Raw genomic sequence first — 19,522 nt, 5'->3', positions numbered from 1 at the left:
CGGAGGTATTCTGATTTTTAAAAATAAATTTAGAGTACCCAATTATTTTTCTTTCCAATTAAGGGGCAATTTAGCATGGCCAATCCACCTAATCTGTACATCTTTGGGTTGTGGGGGTGAAACTCACGCAAACATGAGGAGAATGCAAACTCCACACGGACAGTGACCCAGGGCCGGGATTCGAACCCGGTCCTCAGCGCCGTAGGCAGCAGTGCTAGCCACTGTGCCACGTGCCGCCCCGGGTATTCTGATATTTTAAGAAAGCCTGTAACACAATATTCCAATGGTTCCTCTATACCCTTCCCATCTGAAAGCCCATTACTATGGCAGTGTGAATCATGTGCTTTATATCCAGACAGAGGCACTGATTAGTTCTCCTTGAGAGCCCAACTTTCTTTCATCTTGGAACTAAATGGACAGTTTAGAGCACAACTGTTTCCAACTTGACACTTTCCACACTTTTCTGGGGCTTTAGTGACTCAGTCTAGCCACTGTTAGCACACAGACTGCTGCCATTGTCTCCAAGTGTAAACATCTTGAACTTTCTCCCCACTAAAACAATCTGGGCCCAGTTTAACCTCTTAATAATCAAACCACCTAGGCCTACAGCCAGCAGTCTTCAGCACAGGTCACATTACCCTTTTCATTGTGTTCTCAGTTTTCGGGAACCCGGCTTGGTGGCTGCGGACTGGCAGGGGAGAGTTGTGCTGCTGGCCGGGCAGGCTTCAGCGAGGGCTGGTGGGGGGGGTGACAAGGGGGTGTCTGGGGGACACTATCTGGCAGGCCGGGTCCGCGCACGGCTGGCGCCATGTTGTACGGCGCGACCGCTGCAGGCTAGCCCCTCACTGGTCGAAGCATCGGTGCGGGGGCAGCACCAACATTTTTGTCGTAAAACCAGACACATCGTCCAGACACAGCCTCAAAATCGGAGAATCCAGCCCCATGTTTTTTGCCTCTCCGAGGTGATTACCCGGTTCCCGGTGGATGGATAATAAAATAATAAACAAAATCTTTATTGTCACAAGTAGACGTACATTAACACTGCAATGAAGTTACTGTGAAAAGCCCCTAGTTGCCACATTCCGGAGCCTGCCGGGTACATAAGGAGAATTCAGAATATCCAAATTACCTCATAGCACGTCTTTCGGGACTTGTGGGAGGAAACCCATGCAGGCACAGAAAGAACGTGCAGACTCCGCACAGACAGTGACCCAAGCCGCGAATTGAACTTGGGAGCCTGGCGCTGTGAAGCCATAGTGCTAACCACTATGCTAACATGCTGCCTACCATATTGGATGTTGTGTTGGCCTGACTGAAACAGATTACTTTACTACCGATCTTTATCACTACCTATCTTTATTATCTACGTTTGAATAGACAGGGTGAAGTACAGACCCCAAGTCGGAAGGAGGAGCTGGATTGGTAGATGAGGTAGGTTCTTGTGTGGATAGGTCATGATACGGGATGAGATTTTACAGCCCCTCGCAGCATCAAAAGTCAGTGGAGGTTTGAATGGCTCGACATATTTTCCAACCCTGACATAAAATTAGACCCACAGTTCTGGCTGCCGAATCTTGAGACTCTTAAAAAGCATATGTTTAACGAAGGGTTTAATATAGGCGATGACAGTACTGGCAGGTGAACACCCAGGTGAGACCTATGAAAGTAAAAGGCTCAGTGAGCGCGGGAGACTTCTTGCACATGTCTCACAGGACCTTTGCCTCCTTGCACAAACATAATTCTGGGGAGCAAAGTATCTCTCGGTAGAAGTTGGGGAGGTCGGCTCAAGCTTAAGGACGACAAAGCAAATTATCTATCTCAGACCTCATTAAAATACAAGTGGATTATATTTACAAAAATATCGTAAAATCATTGTGCACCCATGCAACCACTTGCAAAATTAAAACTTCTTAATCGTTTGCTCCTCACCACTTCTGGGTGCTCCCCTGACATCTGCAGCAGGGGTGAAGGCAGCCCGCTGACCACTATGCCCTGTTGTGTTGGATGACCTTGGTTGGGATCTTCTGGGGACATGAGGCCTGGACGACCCTGGCTTACTTTGGCTGTCCTGCTGTGGGACAACTGCTCCCTCTGCAGTCACAGAGGGCAGGGCTGAGGGATTCAGAAGGGCTAGACACCCTAGAGTCATGCGTGGAGGTCCCATGGGTGTCCAACAACTGTTCATCTTCCCTTTGGGTGCCCGAGGACCCCTGTCTGACCTTGAGGGGAAGAGGCAACCTGGAAGAAGATTGAGGTGCCCCGTCCCTTTCTCACATAGCCAATGTGAAAATTCATCCATGGCTACAACGATGGAGTGCAGGTCTGCATGCAACTCCAGCAGAATCCGCTTCATCAAGTTCCCCATGGCATCCGCCATCCTCCCAACGAAGACCATGCATGCACAGCCTGGAACCACTTCATCACAGAGAATGTGGTTTAACTCCTGCACCTCCGGTGCCAGTCTGTTGAGGTCCTCCATCATTTCTGACTGATATTCTCCCCCACCCAGTCCTATTGCCCTCGTGAGTTTGGTTGACCTGGTCTCCTCCTGCTGCGGATAAATGTTCCTGCAGTGACCACCAGAATGTGAGACCCTGACTGAACCACATCTGGTACACACTGAAGTGTGTTTCTTTGCGCTGTGGGAGGTGCAGGTAACTGCTGTGATGCCTCTAAAGGTGTATATTCTTCCACCTCTCCAATGTCCTTGGTCCTCTGTGGGCTGCTGTGACTGCTGGACAGGGCTTTATCCTCTTGCCATGCTCTCTTGCAAGTGAGAGGGGAGAGAGCAAGTACCTGCATAAGCTGCCTCCAACATGGAGGAACGGGTGACCTTTAGGTTTCTATGACGACCATCTCCATCGGTTCAGTCAGGTTCCTCCCATCTGGACTGCCTGATTCACAAAGGCTGTCAGACACTTGATATCAGGCCAGCCCCCTCCCGCCCTCTCTCTCTCCTCTTGTGCCTTAACTTTTCTTGCGCAAAGCGAGAAAAAGGGTTGAGAATTATTGGGTTTCACGCTTCTTACTAATGCTTCCAGTCTTACAAATGACCCACGGGATTGTGTGCCGGAGTGGTATTGTCACTAGTATTGATTAGTAATCCAGAGACCCAAGGTAATGCTCTGGGGATCGGGTTCGAATCCTGCCTTGGCAGATGGTGAAATTTGAATTCAATACAAATCTGGAATTAAAAGTCTAATGATGATTATGAAACATTTGCCATGAAAAGATGAAAGCATTAATGTCTTTAGAGAAGAAAATCTGTCGTCCTCAACCAGTCTGACCTACATATGACTCCAGATCCACAGCAATGTGGTTGACTCTTAAAATGCCTCAGAGATAGGCAAATGCTGGTCCAGCCAGTTACACTGACATCGACATCCCATGAACAAATAAAAAAAGAATGTGGTTGCTGCATTGTAGGATATCCTGAAGGGTTGAGGCAGCACCCTCCAGATCAGTGAAAACATGCAGATACAAGGATAAGGTTCATAACACCATGTCATCAGCAATGCTGCTGGTGCCCTCAAGCCTGAGCCTCTTCATCCCCTCCCTTCCTAGACTGCATGTGAGCTCTCAGTGTGGAAAGGCCAGGGACTCACAGCAGCCTCTCCACCTGCAGACTAGATGGACAGCAGTGAGACTATAAGACATCACCTTATCATGGTCCACCGAGGCTCACGTTCTCTCTACCAGCAGTTGAGATTTCACCCACACTAGCAGAGTGGATGAGATATTTTATGCATTGTAGAGGCACTCGGCACTGACCAACCTGGGATTTCCTCACATGCCAGGTTTATCTGTCGGATCAGCCTCCTTCTCCCATCATCTGCATCAAAGACACCTCTCTTGGCTTCCACTCTATTCAGCAGAGCATCCAGCGAGGTATCACTAAATCTTGGGGCAGAGTTTCCTGTCATTTTTGGGCCATCTCCTTGAGCAGTTTAACTTAATGTCCGGGCACCTTTTCAATTCGGTGCCAGGATATGATGGTGGAGTGTGCCCCATCCAGTTCACCCACCCATTGCTCTTTCCCCACCTGCATCTAATGTTTGTGTGTGTGATAGTGCGCTGGAGAGTGGTGATTTGCGTACATGAATATCTGTATATAACTACAAATTTTTAAAATAATTTTTCAATGTATGTAATCACGGATATGTCCTCCTGCCAGTGGATGGCACCAGACATGCATTAGGTGACTGACGCAACGCGGCAGTTGGTGGTAGCACGGATAGTGGGACAGTCACACCTAGAGACATGAGAAACTTTGTACATAGATCTGTTCATTATCTTCCTAGGTGTCAAACAATAAATATTTGTTCTGGTTGAATACATCTATATTGTGTGTGTGTCTTCATCATTGGGGGGGGGGGGGGGGGGGGGGGGGGGGGACCACGGAACACAACATGGTACCAGGAGTGATGAGCAAATGAAGGCAACTACAGATGAGGCAAACCACGCCAAAGACTAGTAGAATCAGAATAGTCTAAACGGGCTTACATATTGTGAAGCAGTTACTGACGAAGGCCCTTGATAACCTGGCATTGCTGAGTTATTGTTTGGCCCTGCTTGTAAATCATCTCGCGCCAGCACAGCTTTTTTTTTTTTTTTTTTTTTAATTTTAGTGTACCCAATTATTTTTTCCAATTAAGGGGCAATTTAACGTGGCCAATCCACCTAACCTGCACATCTTTGGGTTGTGGGGGCGCAACCCACGCAGACACGGGGAGAATGTGCAAACTCCTCACAGACAGTGACCCAGGGCCGGGATTCGAACCCAGGTCCTCAGCGCCGTAGGCAGCAATGCTAACCACTGTGCCACCGTGCTGCCCTTCGCCAGCACAGCTGCTCATGAACCGGCAGCTGTGGACAACTCTGCCTTTTATGATGGCCTCCTCTGCCGTTCGCAACTCAAGAAGATGTTAGTTCTTCAGAAGAAAAGGCAGAAAGAGGTGTACAACTGCTCTGCAAGGACGCTCTGGCCGCTGCAGATAGGAGACACTGAGAATTGAGGACCCCAATGGCAAGGGATGGATGGAACTGGCGAGAATCGTGCAACAGGCAGGTCTGCACTCATTCACGGTGATCACGGAGGAAGGTTCAGCCCTGCATCGGAACCGACGAGCACTTCTAAAAGTGCAGCGACCTTTTGTGCTAAACCTGGTGGAAAAGTTTGGGTGTACTCCAAAGCCTGAGGAAGACGCAGGTGGTGCAGCACAGCCCGGGGTCAATGATGCACTAGTGCATGGGGAATGACCGACAGCTGATGAAAGTGGGGCACGTTTCACCAACTCAGCCATTACTCAGAAGGTCGACCTCAGTAAGTCATAAGCCTGACAGACTGAACGTATAACAAAATGCCCATCATATGTGTTTGTAAATACCTATATCTCCAAAGGAAGGGGAGTGTGGTGATGTGCATACATGCATATCTGTATATAACTACAAACATATGAAGCCATTTATCAAAGTATGTAATCATGGGTATGCGCCTGTCAGTGGCTGGTGCTAGACATGCTGCAGGTGGCTGATGCAGCTCGGCAGTTGGTGGTCACACGGATAGGACAGTCACACTTAGAATAGCTCCCTAGAGACTTGAGTAACTTCGTTTGTACATAGATCTGTTAGTTTTCTTCCCACGTGTCAAAAAATAAATATTTGTTCTGGTTGAACACATCCATGTTCTGTGTGTGTGCCTTCATCATAATAATAATCTTTATAATAATCTTTATTGCCACAAGTAAGCTTACATTAACACTGCAATGAAGTTACTGTGAAAAGCCCCCAGTTGCCACATTCCAGCGCCTTTTCAGGTACACGGGGAGAATTCAGAATTTCCAAATTACCAAACAGCACGACTTTCGGAACTTGTGGGAGAAAACCGGAGCACCCGGAGGAAACCCACGCAGAAGGGGGGGGGGGGGGGGGGAGAACGTGCAGACTCTGCAGACAGTGACCCAAGCCAGGAATCGAACCATCAGGGGGAACGATGGAACACAACAGAGACGTTGCGTTAAATCTCCGGGACAAGTGTGTGATAATAGATAATATTTAAAGTTTTAAATGCACAAAAGGCTTGCTACTAGATTCATTTAAATTGGGACAAATAACTCCGGGTAAGACAACACATTAACCTTATGCATAAAAACACTTTGATCATGGACAACAACAAAACACTCTGACACATAAAGGCTGCTTCTATTGAATGCACCGCAGGTCAAAGAGCCTGCCTCAGGGCTACGGGTGCAAAGGCTAACAGTGGAATGTACAATGGGTGAGCAAAATAAGCGAAACAAGCAGGGAAATGGTCTGTCATACAGTTTTTTTCAAGAATTTTCTTCTTAGTTGGAAAGGCTCTTTAAATGACCTGTACTTTAAGGTGATTATCTGACATCATTGGATGTCTTTTTGTAGGTGATCTCTCGACATTGGTTGGTAACAGAACTCCAGCTCTGATATCAGAACGCCATCAGCATATTTAAATTCAGTTACCCATATTTAGACGGATGTTTCCTCCTGCCAATAGAAACTTCTGAATGTCATTTCTGAGAGTGGGATTTGGCACTGTGGCCCTGTTCCCAGTGGCGGACTGGCCAGGGTGTCAGCTTGCCCGATGGCAAGTGGGCCCCTGATGAAGTGGGCCCCCTATATCAAAAAAAATGCAATAAAGTAACAAACACAGACAACTGTTTTAGTAATAAAAAGGAAGAAGAAAAAAAAGAGAACAGGACACAAATAAGCAGTGCATGAAAAGGAACGAAGCAGGGGAGGTAGTGGAAGAATGTGGAATAGGGGAGCCCGGGCGGGCATAATTAAGGAAATTCCATGTTTTCAGCAAGAGTGTGTGAATTTAAAGATAAAGTTACAATTCGTGATTTGAGATGGTCGGCAACTTCAAAGGATATCAAGCAGTAGTCTTGGTTCAGCCGGTACATCGGTCCGGGGCCTGGAGAGCCAGGAAGGGGCCCGTGAATCTCTGAAGGGCCCTTAAAAATTATAATTAATTAGATAAATAAATCTCCAACTTCTTTCCTGAGATTTGTATTCTAACTTTAATAAAATATAATTGTTTTTAAAAAGAGAAATACCAAATAAAAATGGGGCAGCACGGTAGCATTGTGGATAGCACAATGGCTTAACAGCTCCAGGGTCCCAAGTTCGATTTCGACTTGGGTCACTGTCTGTGTGGAGTCTGCACATCCTCCCGGTGTGTGCGTGGGTTTCCTCCGGGTGCTCCGGTTTCCTCCCACAGTCCAAAGATGTGCAGGTTAGGTCGATTGGCCATGATAAATTGCCCTTAGTTGGGTGCGGTTACTGGGTTATGGGGATAGGGTGGAGGTGTTAACCTTGGGTAGGGTGCTCTTTCCAGGAGCCGTTGCAGACTCGATGGGCCGAATGGCCTCCTTCTGCTCTAAATTCTATGTAAAATAATCACTCAGTGTATGAAGGAACGAAACAGTGTTAAAGGAGTGGGGGGGGGGGGGGGGGGGGGGGGGGCTGCTTCATCCGGGTCGGACATAGTTGGAAATCCACGTTTTCAGCAAGAGTGTGTGAATTTAAAGATAAAGTTACAGTTCGTGATTTGAGATGGTCGGCAACTTGAAAGGATATCAAGCAGTACATAGGGTCGCGAGGTCACCGAAAAGGAGAAGCGGTACCTTTGACCGTGAATCATGAGGTCAAAGATATTGAAGTGATAAGCCATGATCGGTAAACTCAAAGGGTATCACAGGGTACCAACTACACTGGTATCAAACATGTTAACTTTGGTCGTGGGACCATTCTTAATGTCTTACTATAGTCGGACCAAACTTCTAAGTTTCAACAGTTGTCTCAGTTGCTTGCTGGTGTGAACACTGGACAGTGGATTGTCTCCTCTTCTGAAGCTGCATAGGCCACAGTAGTATTGACTATAGGCTATTGAAGTGTAAGTAAGTTATTTTATATTTTTTATCAAGTAGGGGTTTATCTGGCGTTCCTTCAAGTTATTCTTGAAATCATCAATATTCATTTTTCCCAATGTGGGCTATTTTTAATTAAGTTTTTATTTCAGGAATATTACCCCAACCAGCATTGAAAAGAAAAAGCATAAATCTGGGTCACTAAAACGCAAAGAACAAAAAGAAGCAGAAAGGAAGGAATCAGCCAAGCGATGCAGGCCTATTACAGAGTTTATAATACCACAAGCACAATCCACATCAATATCCAGTTCTGCAACAAATAATCAAGAAGCAAGAAACAATGTTCATCGTGATGATGCAATGACATGCGAGTTACAAGAACAGAGAAGAGCTACTTTGAATGTAGAGACAAATACAAGTGCATCCATTACTAATCAACCCAGGCCCAATATTCCTTCTGGCTTCCTTGTTCCGGTATCTGTACTGCCTGTAGTTGCAACATCTGAACACATAGCTTGTGACAGGGAATCAGATATTCCTTCAAGCATAAATGACTTGGTTTCTGAAACACATCCTGGAAATTAACCTACGCAAGAAAATGAAAGATCAATTACTGGAATCTTCCAATATCTGAGCAAAGCTAAAACAGTTTTTTGCTGAACATCCACTTGATGATCTGCCATTTGATGCTCGTTTGTATGAGAGGAAAATTATGAATGACTCAGTCCCAAGAAAATGGCTAACATATAACAAAGAAAATAGATGCTTATATTGTTCATACTGCTTAGCCTTTGAGTTTCCCAACACTTGTAATCCATCACCCTTTGTACGTGGCTTTAGTGACTACAGGCGTATTAGCCAGAGCTTGACTTTACATGAATCGACAACAACACATGTCAGAAATGCTCAGCAATATATCAGTGTGGTTAATGATGGCACCTTAAATAAATTTTTTGCAGCATCACTAATTAAAAGGAAAGAAGAAGTATTGAAGCAGAGAAATATTGTCATGAGGATTACAGACATCATAAAGATGTTAGGCAAGCAAGCACTTCCTTTTCGAGGTCACAGAAATGAATCGGCCTACACTCTAAATAATGAGGTTCTGAATCATGGCAATTTTTTAGCTACAGTGCAGTTGATGGCAAAATATGACCCCATTATGGCAGCTCACGTTTCTGCAGTGCAAAACAAGTCTAAACAAAGAATCAAACGATTAGAGCAACAAGGAAAGGCTCAAAGTAAAGGCCGACGTGGACTTGTTACATACCCGAGTAAAACAACTATAAACATGTTAATCAAAATTATGAAGAATATGATACAAGAAAGAATTAGTCATGAAGTTTCTCAAGCAAAATATTATTCTATACAGGTTGATTCAACACAAGATAATTCATCCAGCGATCAGTTTAGCATTATTATTCGGTATGTGCTTAAAGGTATTATCTGTGAGCGACTACTTTCAGTTGTGCCAAGTAATGATGGTACAGGACAGGGACTTTTTGATCTATTGATTGAAACATTACAGCATCTTAATATTGACCCCCAAAAATGTTTATCTGATAGCACAGATGGCGCTGCAAGCTACCATGGCCAGTATAATGGTTTACAAAGTAAAATTGCTGATATGGCTGATCAACATGTTCATATATGGTGCTATGCCCATGTCTTGAATTTGGTGATAACTGAAACAACAAAATGTTGTGTGCCTGCAGTTTCTTTTTTCAATTTGCTCCAGAATATAGCAACTTTTGTGAAAGCATCATACAAGAGAATGGCTGTATGGATAGAAGTTGTTGGAAAACATCGAGGACAAGAAAAAATGAAACGATTAAAGCTAATTGGTGAGACCAGATGGTCAGGAAAATATATTTGACGTTACAACTATATTTGGACGTTTTGATGATGCCGCTGCCAGTACTTTCGTAAATCTATCGACATGCTTATCAATGATACAAGATTCAGAAAAGTTTGATGCAAAAACAAAACATGAAGCAAATGTTTTACTTCAAAGTCTTCTAAAGTTTGAAACCATATTGACAGCATTTACTTACTTGTATATATTTGAAACTACAACCCTGTTATCAAGTTATCTACAGACAAGTGGTTTAGATATGTTTACTGCATGGAGTTTGTAGATTCAGCTACAACAAAGTTGAAGGAACAGTCAAGAACATTTGATAACATTCACAGCAAGGCTTTGGAATTTGTAAATAAATGTAATGACAGGATTTCACAGATGAATATGAATAAAAATCAAACATTGGAAATTGATGCGTTGGAAACAGCATTGCCAGTTAAGAGGCAGAGGAAGAAGAAAAGAATGGCAGATGAGCTTATTGATGATGAAAGAAATTCCTCAGATTCTCTAGCTGATTTTCGAGTAAATGTGTTTAACCTAATAATGGATCGCATTGTCCAGTCACTAGAATCACGCTTTGTACAACACAAACAGTTGTATAAAGATTTGTCCTGCTTGGACCCAGCAAAGTTTAAAACTATTGCAGAGAAGGGCCTTGAAGATGAAGCATTGGAAGGTATTATTAAGCTGTTTCCACAAATCAGCAAAGATCAAGTAATATTGGAATTGTTTTCTTTTGCTTCAAACTTTGATGTATTAAAGCTATTGCTTAATGATGGTGAGAATATGGATTCCAGTTGCAACAATTGTAAAATTTGCAGCACTTGCCCATCATGTGTAATACAAATTCTGGCATCCAACAGACTTCATGACAAGGCATATTATGACCTTTATGAACTTTATAAAGTCATCTGCACACTATCAGTTACTCAAGTCCAATGTGAGAGGACATTTTCAAAGCTTAAGATCATAAAGACAAGGTTAATAAATTCGCTGTCTGAGGAGAATTTGGAATCATACATGTTGCTATCCGTTGAAAAGGAATTGTTAGATGAATTGGATGTAGAAGCAATTATTGGCAGATTCGCCCAATCATCTAGCGAACACAAACGATTGCTCTTAATATAGTGGACTGCATGGAATGCTCTATTGTGCTTTTGAACTATCTTAATGTGTAAATTTTGCAGAAAACTATTTAAAAATATCAACCAATTACTTAAAATTAAAATAAATAAATAATTCTATTATAACATTCTGTATTTACATTTGGTATCTACTGCCAGTAATATGTACAGTACATGTACACTAATTACTAAGAAATACACATTTTTTCCACAAAAATTTTAATTGTACCCTCTTTTCCATATGTATTTTTTGAAAATTTAATTTATTCGTTATGAAAATTAAATGATAGCATTGTAGTAGTGGGTGGGCCCCCTTTGTCTCCTGGCAACCAATATTTTTAGACCCAGTCCGCCACTGCCTGTTCCATTTAATCTTCCTACCCACAATTAAACCTTGGAAAATCAGGCATTAAAATATCAGAAATTCTGGGTACCTACCTCAGGGGAATTAAAGAGTGAGCAAGAATTACACACCCAGTATGTGGAAATGAAAGAGGACACCTCTGATACTCTCTCAGTCCTGTACTTCATAGGAATGTCATTTCAGATTAAATGCTCCAGTACCTGGAGTGGAGCTTGAACCAGAAAGCTTCTATTTCAGGGACAAGAAATCAAGCTGCAAGTGTGGACTGGCAGGAATGGACACGGCTGAAAGCATAACAAATAAGCCCAGCTGGTTCCAGCCAATCCAATGCCTGGATGTGCAGCAGGAAAGGAGGGTCAAGTTAGTCTTGTAAAAGCAAAGGGTTTGCAGCCAGCAGCAGGTTCAGCTCAGGGCTTTGCTTCATTAAGAGAAAAGGGCCTTATAAAACCAGAAATTGCCTGATGTACTTGTGCCACTGTGGTAGTATGAAGGAAAAGTACAAGTCATACTTCATATATTGACACAAAAATTAGGAGGATGGGGGATCTATTTATAGATGGGAGCTTCCCCAGCTTGAAAGCCTTGGAGGATAAATTTGAATTCCAACAGGGAATGGGTTTAGGTATCTGCAGGTACGAGACGGCAGGTTCCGGTCTTCCCGCTGCTGCCGCCACGGGGGATACAGGACAGAGTGGTCTCCAGTACATGCGTGGGTGAAGGGAAAGTATCAGATATCTTCCAGGAATTTTTGGAATCGGAGGAAACTCTGGTGGAGGTGCTCAAGGACAAGTGGGAAGACAAACTAGGGGGCGAGATAGAGGCGGGTCTTGGGCGGATGCCCTAAGCAGGGTTAATACATCCTCATCATGTGCCAGGCTTAGCCTGATACAGTTCAAGGTAGTCCACCGGGCACACATGACGGTGGCCCGGATGAGCAAGTTTCGGGGTAGAGGACAGGTGTGCGAGGTGCAGTTATGGGCCAGGGTTTAGAGAACCCCAAAGTGTATCATGGAGCTCACCTGACCCACAACTTTTAATGGATTGTGGTATGGGGAGCACACGGCCCACTCTACAGGTGTGGTACAGCAGAAATGGAAAAGTATTTTTTAAAAGCAAAACAATGTTTATTCTATGAACTCAAGTTAACCTTTTTAAAACATAGTGAACATCTCAGCAACCATCAATTCAAATACAACCCCTAAGAATACAACACTAAGTAATGATTTAAGCTTTCCTTTTAACATCCATAAGACTTTAAAAACCTTCAATACAAGGTTAACTTCACTACTGAGAACATTTATAATTCTGAATTCATCACATGATCAAGAGATAGTCTTTTGTTGGCAGAGAGATCAACAGTACAGCTGCTCTGTCTGGCTTCAGCTCCCACACTGAAAACAAAACTAAAACACACCCTGCAGCCTGCTCAAAAACGAAAGTAAAAATCTGACAGACAGCCCAGCTCCACCCACTCTCTGACATCACTGCAGTAGTAAACACCCATTTCTTAAAGCTACTCTCACTACAGATATTTATATACACACCCATTTATAAACACTCATTTCTTAAAGGTACTCTCACTACAGATATTTATATATACACCCATTTTTTATTTTATTTATTTATTTATTTAAAAAAATAAATAAATTTAGAGTACCCAATTCATTTTTTCCAATTAAGGGGCAATTTAACATGGCCAATCCACCTAGCCTACACATCTTTGGGTTGTGGGGGCGAAACCCACGCAAACACGGGGAGAATGGGCAAACGCCACACGGACAGTGACCCAGAGCCAGGATCGAACCTGGAACCTCGGAGCCGTGAGGCAACAGGGCTAACCCACTGCGCCACCGTGCTGCCTTAAACACCCATTTCTTAAAGGTACTCTCACATGACAGCGGGAAGCCCAGCAAACCATGCCCACATGTTTTGGGCATGCCGGTAGCTTAGAGGGTTTTGGCAGGGTTTTGCTAAGGCGATGTCCACGGTACTCAAAACACGCGTGGTGCCGAATCCAGAGGTGGCGATCTTTGGAGTGTTGGAAGAGCCGGGAGTCCAGGGGACGAAAGAGGCCGACGTCTTGGCCTTTGCCTCCTTGGTAGCCCGGAGAGGGATCTTATTAATGTGGAGGGATCGAAGACCCTGACTGCAGAGACCTGGGTTAGTGACATGGCTGGGTTTCTCAGTCACAAGAACATAACGTTCGCCTTAAGAGAGTCAATGTTAGAGTTCACCCGGAGGTGGCAGCCGTTCGTCGACTTTCTCGGGGAAAATTAAAATGTCAGCAGAAGCTGAATTCCAAAGTGGTGGCGGGTGGGGGGGACTGTTTTATGGTTGGGGTGTGAAGATTGTGATGGGCGTGGAAATGTTTATTGTACCATGTTTATGCCACTTATTATTATTATAAAAATTGCAAATACCCTAATAAAAATATTTTTTACAAAAATATATTGACACAAAGAGAAGTGCACTGCTAAGAAGCAGAAATCATAGACATAATCATACGATCATAGAGTTTACAGTGCAGGAGGATGCCATTCGCCCCATCAAGTCTGCACTGACCATTGTAAAGTACACACTACTTAAGCCCATGCCTCTGCCCGTAACCCACTAACCCCACCTAACCTTTTGGATACTAAGGGGCAATTTAGCATGGACAATCCACCTAACCTGCACATCTTTGGACTGTGGGAGGAAACCGGAGCACCCGGAGGAGACCCACACAGACACACGGAGACAGTGCAAACTCCACACAGTCACCCAAGGCCGGAATTGAACCCAAGATCCTGGAGCTGTGAGGCAGCAGTGATAACCACTGTGCCACCGTGCCACCCTTTTATTTAGGCTTTCATTCAAATTTTTGCATGTAAAGTTCAGAGGTTAACTGTCATCAGGTGATATGAATAAGATTTGATGTCAACAGATAGCCTCCTATGTGAGAATGACACAACTGTCTTGCAGCTGGCAATTGGTTGTCCTCCACAGCCTTTTGATGCTGCTGTTATTCCTGCTGACACTGTCTCAAGAGAACATAATGGGTACAGGAGATGGGTGAGAAATTGGGATGAGTTGTACTTTTTTGGATGTTCCATATGCCTTTATATTTATATAGCGCCTTTAACGTAATGAAACATTCCAATGCATGTAAGGGTCCTTCCTGTTTTTTCTTGTTTATTCCTTTTCTTTGATTTCTGCCATTACACATTTTTGATCCATGGATGTTTAATGGAGCTGTGACTTTAAGGCAAAGCAGCCTGTACATTTAATTTAAATAGCAGATTCCAGGAGGCTGTGCTATTTTAGACGGGTGATTGTAGACGGATCAAAACCAATGACAGAGATTGGCCAGCATTAGTAATGACTCCGTTTGATTGATTTGGCTGGTGGCCAATGAATCGGCCCAAAAGGCTGTGCTCTGCCTGATCGCAGGTGGTGAATGGATCTGATCCCCCTGGAAGGTTTCTGAACTTCAATGGTTGAGTTTTGGTTTCAGTTTGAATCCTGGCTGCTCAGGGGAGGGACTGCTGTCCTCGCCCCTCTTGGTTTTCCTCCAGAAAGGCTGTGCTTCTAAACTGACAGGGAGCCTGGATGAATCTATGTACTGCAGAGACCAGAACCGACAAACTCTCTCTGCAGAAAAGGCCAGCTCTCTCCAAAAATAGGAAGAGGCCTAGAATTTCTTTTTTTAAATATTTTTATTCTCCTTTTTCACATTTTCTCCCAGATTTACACCCACCAACAATAAACAATAATCAACAACAAATATGTCAATCCCCATAACAATAACAACGATTCCATCCTCCCACCAAACCCCAAACATTAGCCCAATGTTTACATAAACAAATGACAAAAAGGAATCAGGGATTACCCATAGTCACCCTTAATATACACAACCCCTCTCCCCCCAACCCTCCCACCTGTCCCCCCCCAACTAATGTTTGATGTTACCCAATTCTTGAAAGTGAATAATGACTAATGCCCATGAATTGTAGAACCCTTCCATCCTTCCCCTCAGTTCAAACTTAGCCTTCTCAAGAGTCAAGAATTCCAACAGGTCCCCCCGCCACGCAGGGCACAGGGTGGAGAGGCTGCTCTCCATCCCAACTGGATCCGCCTTCGGGTGATCAACGAGGCGAAGGCTACGATATCTGCCTCCACCCCCATTTCCAACCCTGGCTGGTCTGACACCCCGAATATGGCCTCCCGGGGACCCGGGTCCAGTTTCACCTGCACCACCTTGGAAATTACCTTAAAACCTCTTTCCAGTAATCCTCTAGCTTTGGACAGGACCAAAACATATGAACGGGATTAGCGCCCCCCTCCCCCTGCAATGCTCACACACACCTTCTACTCCTTCAAAGAATCGGCCCATCCTCGCCCTCGTGAGGTGTGCATGTACACCACCTTCAGCTGTATCAGCCCCAACCTCGCACATAAGGTGGAGGAATTTACTCTCTGGAGCACCTCACACCAGAACCCCTCCTCTATAACCTCTCCCAACTCTTCCTCCCACTTTGCTTTGATCCCTTCCAGTGGTGCCTTATCCTCTTCCAAAATAGTTCTGTACACTGCTGACACTACCCCCTTCTCCAGTCCCCCTATCGTCAGCACCTCCTCCAGCAATGTGGAGGCTGGTTCCTCTGGGAAACTCTGTATCGCCTTTCTGGCAAAATCTCGAACCTGCATGTATCTAAACATTTCTCCCTGTTCCAGCCCATACTTTGCTTCCAGCTCCTTCAATCCTGCAAACCGACCCCTAAGAAACAAATCTTTTTGCGCCCTAATCCCCTTCCCTTCCCATTTCCGAAAATTTCCATCCCACCTCCCTGGCTCAAATCTGTGGTTCCCCCAAATCGGCATTCCCCTTGACCCTGCCCCCAATCCGAAGTATTGGCGAAACTGCCTCCAAATTCTCAATGAAGCCATTATTACCGGACTCCCTGCGTATTTCCCCGGAGCTATCGGGAGAGGCGCTGTTGCTAGTGCTTTCAATCCCGAACCTTGCACAAACTCTCATCCATTCTGACCCACTGGGAATCAACCCCTCTGACCCAGCTCCGCACCTTCTCCATATTCGCCGCCCAGTCGTAGTACATCAGGTTCGGAAGACCAAACCCCCTGCCTGCCTTCCCCTCTGCAGCAGTAAGAGGCCTAGAAATAAACACTCCGTCAAATGCAAATCGAGAAACAGAGAAAAAGAGAGAGATAAAGACAAAGCACAGCCCCCACCCCTGAATCAAGTCCCAGTCCCAACGCTCATTTCAGTCCCAGGTCCTTCGGCCTTCATAACCACCTCCGCTGCCACTCCCATCTCGAAATAGAAATCCTCGAGTTGTGTGTCACGTACAACTTCGCAAAGTAGACCATTCCAAACCTCATGCATTGTTGTACAGTGCAGCCCACCTTCTCGCCAACTCCACTATCAAGTCCTGGTCTATTCATATACCAACGCCTTCCAACCTCACCTCTCGCCTCTGCTTCGCCCAACTCAGGATCTTCTCCTTCACATGGAACTTATGGAAGCAGATTATGACCGTCCTTGATGGCTCATTTACTTTTGGCTTCGGCCTGAGCAACCGATGTACGCTGTCCAACCAGTATTGGGAGAGTTCTTCCCCCTGCCCCACCAGCATCCCGATCAGTCTCGGGGCCCTCCACATCCTCTGGCAGGTCCACGATCCATAGATTTTGCCGCCTTGACCTGTTCTCCAGGTACTCCCCCTTAGCTCGGAGCCTTTTGTTGGCCTGCGCCACCCTCTTCAGCTCTTCACCCGTCAAGGTGAACTGGTCACTATGCTTCAACAGAGACTCCTCACACCCTTCATTTTCTCTCTTTGCTCCAGCACCTCAACCCCTTCATCTTCTCTCTTTGCTCCAGCACCTCAACCAAAGTCTTCAATACTGCCATCTTTACCGGGGAAATTGTCTCCTCCACCCACTCTTTCATCACAGCCATCATCTCTCTCCACAGCACTTCCATGTGCTTGGCAAACTCCCCCGCCATCACCTCATTCAGAGTTTTCACTGTGAGGGGATCCCCACCCAGCGACCCAATCTCCGCCATCTTTCTTCCTGCCGGACTCACCAACTCACTCAACGACGGACGTGCGCTCACCCCCTTCTTCTGGGTCTTCAACATCTCACACCTTCTATGTGGTGATTGTAGATCTGAGTAGATGCAATACAACTGAGCAAGCACTAGAGGGAGCACGGGAGAGCTATAAATACACAGGGACAGGAAGTGAGGACACACTTCACGGAAGGCAGAACTCGTAGCAGGACACAGACACAGGCAGGCAGCATTTGAGGTAGCCGTAAGTTAAGCTCTGAAGACAGAACTAATTCACAATAAAGCATCTTCTCCAACTTTGAGACAATGAGCTTTATTAAGACACAAGGAACAACACACTTCCCACACCAGCTCATTCAAAAACTACCCCTGAAACCGGGTGAGGCACCCTCAATTACGACGCGAGAGTGAGGTCGGTAATCAAAAGGCTTTAATCTACAGAGAACTGAACAGCATCCGAGAGAAGTGTGCTCACCACATGGAGCCTTATCCTATATACCGTTTCCTGGGGACGTAGCCAGAGGCGGAGTCCTCCAGGGTTCCAAGCCTCTTAAAGGGGCAAGGTATTAAAGGTCAGGTACCGTTTACGGCAGTTATTAATACCGTTTATCACACCGGGCATAAAAGTCCAAAAACCAGAGCCTCGAGCAGGAGCCACCTAACGAGCGACCTCCACCAACATGCTGCCACCGGAGGTCGCCACTCTTTTCAAACAGGTTTGAGGCCCATTTGATTTCCTGCTGGCATGGCGAGGGATTTTAAGGCACAACAAGAATTTGATGAACAGCTGTTTTAATGAGCATTCATGAGATGCAAATAGCATTCATGCCACCAGGCAACTGGACAACCGAGCCGCCATTGGGAGAATTTCAAACTGTTTTTACACCAGTGGGTTTCTGATGGAACCATCAATTCTACGGACACATACTTGTAGGATTAGAATAGCGGTTTTAATATACTTACAACAGAGCCAGCCTGTTCGCCGTTGAACTTTCGATGAACTGGCCGGCTGGCTCTGTGGCACGATCTTTATACAGCAGCTCCAGGGGGAGGAGTTCTGGGCGGCGCAAAGGGGGGAGCCCAGTACAAACTCTCGAGTACTCCCAGAGCTACTCCCCCTGTTGGTCAGGTAGTGCAACTGCACTTACAATATCGGTACATAAATACAATGGGAACACAATATTGGTACATAAATACAATGGGAACACAATATCGGTATATAAATACAATGGGAACGGAGTGACATTGGTAACTTATAATACCGTGTGAATCTCATTCACCACAGTTTCCAAATTTTCAACTCCCGCTGGATTCTCCGTCACTATATCTGCCATGGACGGGAATCCCATCCAATGCAACATTAGGCTCCCCCCACCCCCCCTCCTCGCCCTCAGGTTCTAATGCAAAGGACTCAGAGGATCACTTGAATAGCCTACAGAAGAATGTTAAAGGGTTTGCACAAGAAAATGCTTGGTGCATTGGGACGTCTGCCATTATGCATTGGAGGGGGAGCATAAATTTTATCCCCTGAAACAAAAACAAAAAGTGCTGGAAAAACTCAACAGGCCTGGCAGCATCTGTGAAGTGAGATAGAGTTAAAGGCTGGGAGTTTCCACGGGAGATTCGGCAACCCAGTCAAATATCCCGGCGGCAGGTGGAGCCGGAAAATCCCGCCTAGCGATTCAAGTCCAAGGTGACTCGGAAACACTGTAGCTAACACCCTCTTTTTAACCTCACACATATTCTGCAACAAGAGGGGCATCCCTTCCAAAACTACTCAAAAGGAATTATCATTTACTTACAGATTAGTACCTAGTGGATTCCCCCTAACTTGCCGCAAGATGTTACTGTCACTAGGTTAATCCCAGAGCTGAAGGGGTTGGATTACAAGGAGAGGTTGAGTAGACTGGGACTGTACTCGTTGGAATTTAGAAGAATGAGAGGGGATCTTATAGAAACATATAAAATTATGAAGGGAATAGATAGGATAGATGTGTGCGGGCAGGTTATCCTAACTGGTGGGTGAAAGCAGAACTAGGGGGCACAGCCTCAAAATAAGGGGAAGTAGATTTAGGACTGAACTCAGGAGGAACTTCTTCACCCAAAGAATTGTGAATCTATGGAATTCCTTGCCCAGTGAAGCAATAGAGGCTCCTTCATTAAATGTTTTTAAGATAAAGATAGATAGTTTTTTGAAGA

At 45.2% G+C, this 19,522-nt stretch overlaps 1 protein-coding gene across 3 annotated transcripts in view; it reads left to right on the top strand.

The window, feature by feature from the left end:
- LOC119965270 (neuropeptide Y receptor type 6-like) overlaps positions 1 to 19,522 on the top strand; it is a 148,421-nt gene that overhangs the window by 32,679 nt on the left and 96,220 nt on the right. For all 3 annotated transcript variants that reach the window (XM_038795786.1, XM_038795789.1, XM_038795787.1), the window contains one exon: positions 1,378 to 1,431. The gene's annotated coding sequence lies outside the window, so the exon portion shown is untranslated. The remainder of the gene's footprint in view (positions 1 to 1,377; positions 1,432 to 19,522) is intronic.

The sequence above is a fragment of the Scyliorhinus canicula genome, chromosome 4 (genome assembly GCF_902713615.1).
Source record: "Scyliorhinus canicula chromosome 4, sScyCan1.1, whole genome shotgun sequence".
NCBI lineage: Eukaryota > Metazoa > Chordata > Chondrichthyes > Carcharhiniformes > Scyliorhinidae > Scyliorhinus > Scyliorhinus canicula.
The sequence above is the reverse complement of the archived record's forward strand: the minus strand, read 5'-3'. Positions and strand labels throughout refer to the sequence as shown.